Here is a 12,235-nt window from a genome sequence, read left to right on the forward strand (position 1 = left end):
AAGGAAGTGCTTGATCCAGCAGGCTACGTCAGTTTGTTTTGCATATAGCCTCTCTAAGGTATTATCCCTACCGGAGCAGTATATCGCCAAACTATGCTTAATAATGTTGTCTTGTACCCCTTTAGTAGCTGACACTAACTGATGAGAGTGGCACTCCTTCCTGTGCCAGAATCAACACCTATTAATGGGTCACAAATATAACAACTCAAATTCGCAGGCTTCACAGCTCTATTTAATTTTTCCCTGTACATTGCTGATGTGAGAAAAGTATTGCACAATATAAATATGTAAGTTATATCAGACAGAGCAGCGTCCTTCAGAAGACTATCCAAGTTGTGATACATATGGCGAAATGCGCAAGTCTGAAATTTTGCGTAACGTACCATGAAATACACATTTTTATATGCAAATAAAAAACTGCGCAACAAAAACAAACCTTACAACACCTTTCAGGAGAATACAACACCGTGTGTACGTGACGGATCGAAACAGGTTCCGGATTGTGCGCACAACACATCCTGGTATTGGCGAGCAGTGGCTACACACACACCTGCAATGTTTGTACAATTTAGAATGGTGTCACGATCAGGAGGAACCACTGATCTCTATGTATAAAGGCTGGATCGCGCATGGGAGAGGGGCTCGTGGGGGAGAGGCGTGCCTTCGGGCCGCCATGTTGGTGGGCCCTAAAGTGCTGTGTGTGCCCATAGAAAACAATGGGAGGCAACGGAGATTGTGAGTATTTATTGCGCTGCAAGCATTGGTCGTTGTTTGTCATCACACAATTTTGTAAGGTGCCAGTATACTGATGTATCGTAACAGTGTTTCACAGGTGTCCTGCCGTTCGATTCTTAATTACGTTATGTTTTGCATTCCGAAACTAGACCGTCACTGCAGTGCAGCGCTGGGGATTGTGCTACAGCACGTTTCCCAGCCAATATTTCAATAAGAAACGACTTGAGGTTAACAACAACCATGTATATAATACCCCATACCGCGTTCTGAACAAAAATTGTTCCATAAAGAATGGTCCGGGAAAAGATATACTCGCATGGCAGAAAGAGATCGTTCTGTAGAATCACAGCCGCAATGTTTTAGCCGTGTATGCGTTTAGCATGATTTATATCAAGCATCGCCTTAGAAAGAGTCTTTTAGTAAAAGACAGGGGTGCTTTGCCTCGCAAATATGGACACACCGAAGCAGCCCAAATAATTACTTCACGCAATTAGATCACACTCGTTAGGACAGTTAATCAGGTAGTGATGTAAGCTTAATCAATTAAGTTACTTAGAAAGTGGTAACACCTCCTTGAGACACAGGACTTATCTCTTTTTGAAGTACAGTCCTTCTATGTTTGTTTGCTTCCACAGGGCAGCTCCACGTATGGTCTTCAAATTGCAACAGGACTATTTGGAGCTTGAAACAGTTGTGATTTTGTCATTTTGGCCCTCGTGTACCCAGTCTGTCAAACGCAAACAAAAAAGTCTAACACGATATGCTTTTGTAATGAAGATCACTGATGATGAGTAAAGAGAATATACGAGTTCAAGTTTATTTAATATTTTATATCATTCATTAGATTATTCAACATTTTATGTCAAGTTTATACAACATCGTTTATTCAAGTTCAAGATTTATTTCTTGCACTTATGCGTTTCAGGATACAATGAACGTGCAGGGAGGTCGCAAAAGACTACATTTATTGTTTTGTGACCTTGCTACAATGGCGATTTTAGGAATGACAATGGTCAGGTACGCTCTCTCAATTTTAGGTTGGAATGAGCAATGAATAGCAACTCCCCTCCTGATATTTTCTCATATATGCTAAATTTTAAATTTAATGTGATCAAATATGTGATAATATAATAATAATATATAAGAATATAATACAGTAAAACCTCCAAAGTCGGACAACTCCCCATGTCGGACAAGATTTCATTGCACGGGCAGGCTCCCATTGAAACTACACGGGGACGAAATTCTCTGTGTCGGACACCTCCATATCTCGTAAGTAGGACAGGGTTTTCCCTGCTAAGTCGGACAAAACCCTGGCCAAATTACCGGCCCATATCGGCCCATCTTTGCACCAAAAATACCCAAAACGAGCCAGTGGCCTTGACTTTCGCCCCTTTTTTTCCCTATACTGGTCTCAGAATTTTGTTGCTTTAGTTTTTCAGAGTCCACAAAACAAGTGCTGTCAGTGTACATCGTAATTCTTTGTGTGGGCACTTGTCTTCGGTTTGTCTAGAGCCTTTGAACGCACACTGCACCAAAGCAACGAAAGGTGGGCTGACGCTTCAGAGACAAGTCATCGCTGCTCAAAAAGCTCCAGAGATAATGCAATTGAGTGGAATCTGAACAGAATTGAATCTACTAAAATCAGTAATAATTATCAGTGAAGAGTGGGTAGAGGTACCACTGCCACCAGGTACCACTCAGGACCATAAATTGAAGAAGGGGGACATTTCTGGCAACACAGCTGTGATCTTTTCCATTTTTTGTTTCGCTCATATTCTGTAACTCGGACACCTCTATAAGTAGGACACGCTTCTGCTGCACCGCAGGTGTCCAACATAGGAATGTTTCACTGTATGTGATAAATGAATGTGATCAACAGTAGATGTAAACAACATGAGTAGCCAGAGAAGTGCATTCTCAATAAATAATTTTCTTCTTATAGCGTATATGTGCATGCCTATTAACTGAAACAATTATCACAGTTCCATGACAAGTTTTAATTTCTGAGAGTGTACTGTAGAGGCTGCTTAGATCTACAACAGTTCATACAAGGTATTATATACTGTGAATGACTTTAAAAATCCCATGTGACACATATGCCTTTACTTTCTGGAGGTGCTGTGGTAGTCAAGGTTTGTGGGCATTACGCAGGTTCTGCACCCATTTCTTGAGTATGTCGAGGCAGCTGTGAAGTAACCTGCATTGATGATGATTATTCTAATTTTTATGGTGCATCGACAACAAAGGAAATGATACATCAAAACATTGGTTTGGGTGCAACCAGTTAAAAGTGAATATGTTGTTTAATAAATGCATTGGGCAAATGTTAAAACATCAGTTTAAAACATGGTTTACAATCCCTGTATCTTCTAAAAATTAAAAAGATTAAAAACTATTCTCAAAAGAATATGGGGAACTCTGCTAAAAAGAATTATAATCTCTAATTATTATATTGCTGGGTGAAGGAGCCTAAAGTCTAAGGTGTGTTTCTGATGTGAACATGTAAGAAAATATGCAAAACTGAGAGAGGCTAACCACAGTGCGTGCACTGAGGTTGTTCCTTCCTGTAAAGTAGAAACCAGTGGATGAGGAACGTGATGCTTACCTGTACACCCAGCCGTATCACACTGCACAGATTATTCACTGGGTAGCCCTCATGACGAAACCTGTATTGAGAGACCACTTTTGCCTTAAAAACTGCTACAAATAGCACGACACGCTACAAATTATTACTATCGTAACAAGCTGACGATACAGCTCAGACACAAAGGCGTTATTGAAGTCGCGCCACACCACCGTTATGTAGTTTGTTTGTCACAAATCAAACCAAGGCACAAAACAATACCAATACATGAAAAAAGGTGACAATCGTGGTCTTATTATGACGTAATACCGAATTTGTGCGCGAAGGTAATTCAAAGAAATGAATGTGGCACTTGCTTCCGCAGAGAACACAGTGTACCATGCTAGCAATGCATGCAAAAAAGCGCTCGAGTGCTTGCACATATATTGATGACAACACTACCTGTGTAGTGTAACATGTTCTTTCAAGCATATTATGCATTCGAACTGTATTTGCCGCCGGGTAAAATGCAAGTGTGCTCGATTGAACGTCGGAAGAGCGATCAAGCAACCAGCATCCAGTGCTCGTTTTGGGCAAAAAAAATTTCATAATGGTCAACTAAATATACAGAATGGACGCCTATTTATTACTTGATGAAGAGTGACTCACCTGTATAAATTTAGGCCCTGTAACCTTACCAGTACGGTTGGTACGACCGTAATTGCAAGAAGTTGCCATGATCGCTGCGGCGACTGTTGTGGGTACAGTAAGATGGCGGCCGGTTTCTTCACGCTCGCGCTCCCCATCCGCGATCCAGCCTTTTACAATCCAGATCAGTGGGCGGAACATATATACGCAAAAAAGTGCGCTTTTATGGATGAGTCTTACCCGTCATCGATTCCGGATCATCCACTACTCCACTGGCTAACCACGTTGTTGTGGCAAAGGGTCAGCAGCTAAAGGTTCATCAACGTCCCCGTTAGTCAATCGGCCGGCGCCGATGAGCTCATCTTCACCGCTTAGTGACAGGGACCCGTCACTATCGCTAAATTTGCTGTCAGACATTACGACGTCGCGCGTGACAACTTCCAAGCGCAAAGCGCATACACCTCCGACTGTGATTGAGCATTATGCTTCAGTCGCCCAATGGGCGACCTGCCACCATAAATACCATAACCACGTCACATATGACGTTGCATGATAGGGAGTTGAATCCAGCTGCAACTTCCGTCGTCTGCTGTCACGGCATATTTCTTCAAATTTCCCGAAAACCACTTCGTTGTTCTGGTTGAAACTTCGGGACTGTGTTTCTGTAGCACTCTTGAATATAATTTCAGCTAAGTTTCGGAATCGCTCGATCTGTACGAGACCGTCCCTTTAAGTAGACGTCTATGCGGGAGCCACGTGTACACACGGCAACAGCATGCCTTGGATTCAACCAAGTGCTGTTGATAGTCTCTCGCTACATATTTATAGTTCCTTATTGTATTTAATTTTTGCTTTTTTATTTGCTTCAGTTTTGCCTGTTTCGTTGAATGTGTTGTAGTATATGCAGTTTAAATGTCTGGAAATTCGGCAGTACCGTTTGTAGAAAGTGCACCTAGTCCTAGTCCTAGTCCTTCAGCATAGTCCTTTTCCTTTCTCATATTTTTGTCATGCCTGCTCAAATATTATTGTGTGAAAAGAAATGAGGTATTAAACTGCGTTGAGCTTTTATTCAATTTAGTCGTGTTGTCTGGCGCTTCACTTGTACACTGCGTGCACATTGTAGACACATAACTACGCACTTTTTGCTGTTCTCCTAAATTGTTTCTGATGTTCTATAACAGTAATTTGCGCGGCAATGTCCTGCAACACATTATGTTGCTATTGATCTTCTTATTTACTTCTTTTGTGGCAGTTGGTTATAATCAGAACTATACAAACGTGGAGAAATTTCAGGAAATATTAGATTGTGCACTGTCGTTGTGCTGACAGGGAAGTTCATCCAGGATGGTTCGTGTGGAAGTAGCGAATCAGTTCATACTCTTACAGTGTTCCCACCGTTTCCACGCAAACTTTTCTACAAGTTACGCAGTTGAAAAACGTTATTCAGAAATAAAAAAAAATCAAATCAATCACATTATACATGACAGAGGAGAACCCTGAACTTGAGCAATGACAAAAGAATGACACAACATGCAGGGACTAAACCAGCGAGCAAAATTTTTTTGCTGCTTTTCAGCCTTCGTGTCGTCTTTTTTGTGTCTTGTCAGGTTCAGGGTTCTCTTCTCTCATTGATGTCCACCCGGTTGCCGCCATCTTCGCTGTCTTGTCCCCTTGCGTGCATTATTGCATTTAATTAGTCAGTGATGTAGTTTAACGCCACTTGCATACAAATGTGACGCCTTCTAGTCATTTTATAGGCGACGGATGCTTAGCCGAGCTTGGAAAAGAATTGCCGTTGCGTTATCATTCGGCAATGGGCGTACCGGAGAGGACGGTGTCGGTGCAATTCGCAGCGATTACGAGCAATGCGGCTGCCTTTTTACCATTTGTATACAATCGGACATCGGGAGTCGGAACCACCAATCTGAAATTTTGTATTCTGTTTATGCTTCTTTTGTGTGTGTGTGTGTGTGTGTGTGTGTGTGTGTGTATTTATTGAAGTGGGCGCAATCTGGAAACTTGCATCGGCGGCTGTCCTTTTTTTTTCGTTTTTTTTTTATTTTTAGCTTCTCATTATGTAATATTGTGCTGACGCGGGTTATTAAGTCTATATTGTGGCGGATTTAGAGGGTGCGAAAATTTCGGCCAATAACTGCCGTTTACATCCCATTTGAGACGAATTTGTGCTCGCGAAAATACTATATTCGCAATTCGCAAAAATCTTTTTTACGACATGGCAGGTAAAAAAAAATATCCAATAGCGCCTGAACGCATGTTGCCGCGCCTCCCTTCGTCAACTGAAAAAAAGAAAATGTCTTTACTGTTAATCTGTTTGATTTTCTCGGTGGGCGAAGCAGAGAAATTTATATCGGAGCGCAGCTTCGGGTGTCCAGATTCCGCGGCAGCATTGTGTTTGAAAGGCTTCGGAAGGTTCACGAGCAACATGATCATACCCAGCGGGTGCCAAGAAAAGGAGGGGGGGGAGTGTGCGTGTGTACGTGTGAATGCTCATGCTCTGTCCAATGGCATAACCATTGCGACGAATATAACTACAGTGCGTTGTGAATGCTTCCCCTGTTCGCACGAATATGCTGGACTTGTCGTCGACCGACTTCCTCCTCGCGAAAGGGACGAAAAAGAAGCAACCCAAGAACGAAGGTCATGAACCATGTGGAAAACTTTTTTTTACATGCATTTCCGGAAACGGTAAAATTTATCTGTTCAATTTGCTGTTTGGGACGTAGATAATACTGTAACTCCTTTGTTTTGCCCCCTGCCTTTGTTGGGTTGTACACCACTGTAGACCTAACCCGTCTACAAAATAGAAATCCTCTGTATTTGATGAGCTTGACATAAATTACATTTGACTTTGCATATGTGATTTTGCTTCCTGTGAGGCATAAATAATCCGTGATAGTAAGACGACTTGAGGGACCATTTTCAATCTGGCCATTTCTCCCGAGACCAAGTTTTGGGGCCCGTCTGTTCAATTCATTGGACCTTCAGTCAACACATTGTAAATCACCCCTAAGGATAAATAGGTAACGATATTCAATACTCCGAATTAGTCCATGTTATTTTTATGCAATACGCAGACACAGTCCACGGCACACGTCACATCACAGAACAAGACGGATCGCACCAAGCCGCCATTATCGAGCAGGCTATGCACAGCCCTGTATCCCGCACCTCTCTCCCCCCACTACCTTCATCCAACGACGTCCCGCAACCACCACCACAAAGCTGTCCCGAAATCCTCCAGCCACCCTCTTCTACTCCTTTTAAGCAGTTGTACTTGTTACGAGCGATCTGCAGCCCTTTCCTAAAAGGCAGAGGGGAGCAAGGGAGATGTAGGTCGACAGATGTACTGGGCGAGGATAATTCCGCGCGAAAGGTAGGAAAACAGCTCTTCTACCCGAAATGGTACAATATTCCACCCGTTTTTCTTAGAGTGTGTGATAAAATGTGAGTGGACGAAAGCGTTATAGACCAATAACAAGACGTTGAGAGGAAGGATATGTCTGAGCATGGTGAGAGCAAAGATACCGTTGGACATGTTCCTCCTAACCTCCAGCACATGAATGTTTCATTTAAGGTATTTATCGAATACTACACCGAGAAATTTAACGGAGCTTAGTTCTTGCAATACCGTGTTACTGAATATCAAGTCGCCCATTTGATCTGAAAGTTTCTTTTGTTTGGGATGGAAAACCATGTAACAAGATTTATTCATATTAGGAATAAGCAGCAGTAATAATTAATTGCAGCCATTTAGAAAGTGTCTGAAGCTCGTCATTGGCTTTACTAAACTACTGCTGCAAAATAGCAGTTACAAATATGTTGATATCGTCCGCATATAATATGCTTTTTCCTTTCAACGAGTTAGTCAAATCATTAATGAAAACTAGAAAAAGAAAAGGGCCCAATACAGAGCCCTGTGGTACGCCGTGGCAGTTTCTAATCATGTTAGAATTTGACCCGTTCACCACAGTATACTGAAGTCGATGAGATAAATAACTTGAAAGCAATTCTAATAGCTTGCCTTTTACTCCATACCGCTCAATCTTCTTTAGTAAAATAGTATGGCTGACAACGTCAAATGCTTTACTCAGATCAACAAATATGGTTTAACCCTATGTTATTTCTAATTTCTTCCGTTATATCTGTTAATGCAAGTGAAGTTGATTTCCCCTTAGTAAATCCATATTGTGACGTAGAAAGCAACTTTTCCGAGTCGAAGAAATTTTGAAATCTCTTCAACAATAATTTTTCAACCACCTTACTGATTTACCGTCCATAGGTATTATGCTCGGATAATGAGCACTTCTTATCCCTTCCGTTTCTGATAATAGAACGGACGTAAAGTGCATATCTTTTTCTCTGCGGTTTAGTGCAAGTTACTGCTTTGTTAAGCGCGCTGGTATTTTCTTTTCAGAGTACACGTGTCCAGAAATACAGACCACAAGTGGTCGTCCCTGTAAAAAGAGTGCTTGGCAGCAGTGCTGACGAAGCTAGCTGTGAAACACTGAGCTGAAACAAGTAGGAGCTAATGAAGGGCGGTAAATCCAGTGGCGAGAGTACAGGAACGTATTATAAAGACAAATCTGTGACATTTAAATGTTGCGATATATAGATAATGCAGTGTATGATGGCCAATATAGCCATTTTACTCATTTGGGGCCCGCTGTATTCGCAGGATTCGAAAAAAAAAAAAAAAATAGGTGAGCATCATACTGAACACGAACCGCCCCTCGATACCGAATACAACATTTGCATCCATTTTGCCCGAGTAATTAATTCGTAAATAATGGCAGAAAGAATGCAGGCTTGGAAGCAGACGACAATGCTGGGTGACGTCACGGAACCCTATTTCGGACGAATCGCCGTGTTATGGAGCTCTGCTGTCTGCTCTTCGCATATACAGATATATAGAGATATACAGCAACCTTTGTGGTGATTTTGTTGCGGAGCCCCACTTTAAGCTGCATGCATGATACACAACATAATTGCAATTGGTTCTCTTAAAGGGACCGAAAAGTGAAATATAACCCCCATATTTTTGCCCACTGTCGTGCACAACATCGTTGTTTGATAAGATACAGAAAGCATTACTTCTCAATTCCGCATATTTTTTACGTATTAATATTTTGAAGATTGCCGGAACATGGACGGTGCTGCCAGCGAACGGCGAAAAAGAGCAACTTGGGTTTCAGGTCCAGGGCTCCCAGGGATTGGTCAACCCTTACCACGTGAGAGCTAATTTTGTAGAGAACGAAGCTGGCGCACATTACCTTACAGCTAAACATTATTTTAAAAATGACGCTCACTTCCATAGCTTTTACGTTAATAAAGCATTCAGCTACTTCGCCGCTACGAGCTACGATCCGCCGCGCCATCTGCAAGGTCGTCTGTGTTATCGCGTTTATTGTTTACGTCGTGGGCGGTCGTGTTGGTCGCGCGAAGAGAAGTGAATGACATGTCCGTGGTTGTTGTGTCAATTATTCGAGAGACCTACATATGAGTGGTGTGGTTTTGTTGTTCGGGGATGCAAAAATCATGTTCGTTCACCATCGGCGGCAGTCGTTTCTACCACAAGATTCAACAGGAGAGTGCGCGACAACGAATGTGGTTCAAAGCACTCGGTTATTAGATGTAGCAGTCGTGTGGTATGTGCTGAGCTCATTTTGCTGCCGATGACTACGAAGATACCGTAGAAGGCGAATTGCGAAGACGTCCGAAGCACACTGATGCTCAGTACCCAGTGATTTTGCTTCACCGAGGTGACGAGTTCAACACAACGTCTTTGGTATGTACAGGCGTCACACACGTATAAGTTACAATATAGCGACGACGTATTCCATTTAACTTATGTTATCCTACTTGTCCCGTACTCAACTTTGCCAAAATCAACAAATTTAATTTTAGGGGCCTTCCAGTGTTGAAGTGGCGCAAGACTGCTTCGTATGTGTGATCCAGGCACTCAAGTTGACATGACAGAAGTAACTGAAAGCAGGTATGCAAAGTCCACAGATGGAAGCACTCGATTTGTTACGTGTTGCAGACTTTGTGACTGTTTCTTTTTTTTTTTTTTGAGTCTTTGGACAGGTGCAGAACATTAGTATGACGTCAACAAGAGGAGAAGAAACCGATGAGAACTACTAGCTTGTTTGAAGGGTACGAGAATAGTTCCTGTTGAGATGGAGTTATGACTTTATGACTAAGGAACACTAATTAATTTTCTAGAGATGCATCCTCTACACTTGAATACCCAGTGCAACAGCAAACGTTCATTGTCTTTGAAGCCGCAACAACTGGAATTGTTCAATGTGTGTCAGAGCTGCAGTGAGCCATGCAAGGTTACCACACCATATTGGTCCCAAAATTTGCAGAGTTCCCCTATCTGGGATGCAACTGTCATTTCTCTTTATTGCTCTTCCGATCCTACCTTCTCAGAAATATGGTTCACCATACACTGCATGGGCACTGCCTTTCTCTGCTCATGCTTTCGGTTTCTTGTTCTGTTGAATAAATTTTCACTTGAGTTTGCAGCCATTACGCTGTCTACTGTGTTTGCCCCTCATCTATATTGATGTGCTCTAACGGTATAGCACATCAACATCCCAACAACCTTCCAAACAACCTTGCCTAGTCCTACTTTTGGGTGGAAACTACACGATGTGGTAACATTCACATATATAAAGTTTTAGTCGATGGAGATTTGCTGTTTTTGTACAACCTTCATTGTACATTTCTTTTGTCTCACTTAGCATGCCTGAAGAACTGTTCTGATCTTCATCAAGATGACAGGTCATTGTTTGATCTGCAGCATCATTTTTCCTGTAATCTTTTCACTAACAGAGAATACAAAAGTGAACAAATGGTAAAATATAACTAGCTTGTTAAATTCAAAAGGGAAGACGAAACTGTTTATACTTCTCTTGTTTATTTTGTTGTAGGTTTTACAACTGTACGTTCAAGTACGTCAAAACATCAGAGGGCAGGAAGTCCTACTCTATTTCCTAACTCCCTGGACAATAAAAAAGAAAGATATAGTTTGAATTGGGTCAAAACGTTGCTTGTGCTCTTATATTATATTTCAATTAAATGTTACGATGCATTTGTAGTGTACACTGAAGCCAGTTTCAATTTGCAGGGCTGTCAAAAGTACTTTACAAAAGTACATCTCAATTACAGTAACAGATAACTTATGCAATAAATTATTTAGCCATTTTGGAGTACTATGCACACCAATGGTGCATTGTTAACTTTGAACCCAGATCAAGGGTTAATAATAGTTGAAGTCAGCCCTCAAGTCCTTCTTTACAAATGTTAGTTGGCGACGTGATAATGAATCAGTTACAAGTACTCCGTTTAGCAAAACAGAGTTAATTAAGTGTTAGATCCCAATCTTGGTTCAATTATTAGTTGACATTTGGAAACGTGGTCACTAAGAAGTATACTAAAAGGTTATGAACACAATTCAGCTGAATGACACTGATGAAAATTGTCTTACTTACTCCTCACATATACAAGTGAGACATGAGTATAACTTACAAATACATCTATGCCCACAGGTTACTTAACCCTCCAGGTACAAACTAGTAATTATAATATGCTGTGACAGCAAAGAAAAAGCAATGAGAAAAACTTGCAGCAAACAAGAAATGAAAATGTGCTGGCAACATTTCTACAGGTCAGCGCACTGATGGGAAAGCATCCCTAATAGCATGCGTGACGCAGATCGAGATCCAGTGGAGTATTTTCTATTATATTTTCACGGAGCACCCCATATCCTTGTGAATCGCCAACGGGTGGTAAAACGGAATTTCCTGCAGAAATAAGGGTTTTCCGTCCAGTTTGCCGTTCAAGTAGCGCGTAAAGACCACATGGCGCTGCCGTGTACGTTGCCATGCTCTTCGGTTTCTCGGATGTATGTAAAAGACACTGGCAGTACTTCGGTGTCAAGGCACAGTATTTCGAAATATTCGTTAGTTCTGATGCAATCGTCTGTCTGCTTTTCACACGCATTCTCTACCTCTCGGCAGCAAAAACCGTAGTATCCACCGTAGTATCCGTCGGTTTGCATTTCACACATGAACACCTGCACGACGAAAAAACAGCGCTTGTTTCGGCTTACATAAGTGCTTCTCCCTGATACATGGAAATTTCACAAAGCAGTCCATGTTCACGGCACGGTGAGCTACTCCTGAGGACGAATGTGACTCCGATTAATCTCTGGACGAGGAATCTTCTGCTGCGAAGAACACACTTTCCAGCACGCTAACG

The sequence above is a fragment of the Ornithodoros turicata genome, unplaced genomic scaffold (assembly GCF_037126465.1).
Source record: "Ornithodoros turicata isolate Travis unplaced genomic scaffold, ASM3712646v1 Chromosome21, whole genome shotgun sequence".
Lineage (NCBI taxonomy): Eukaryota > Metazoa > Arthropoda > Arachnida > Ixodida > Argasidae > Ornithodoros > Ornithodoros turicata.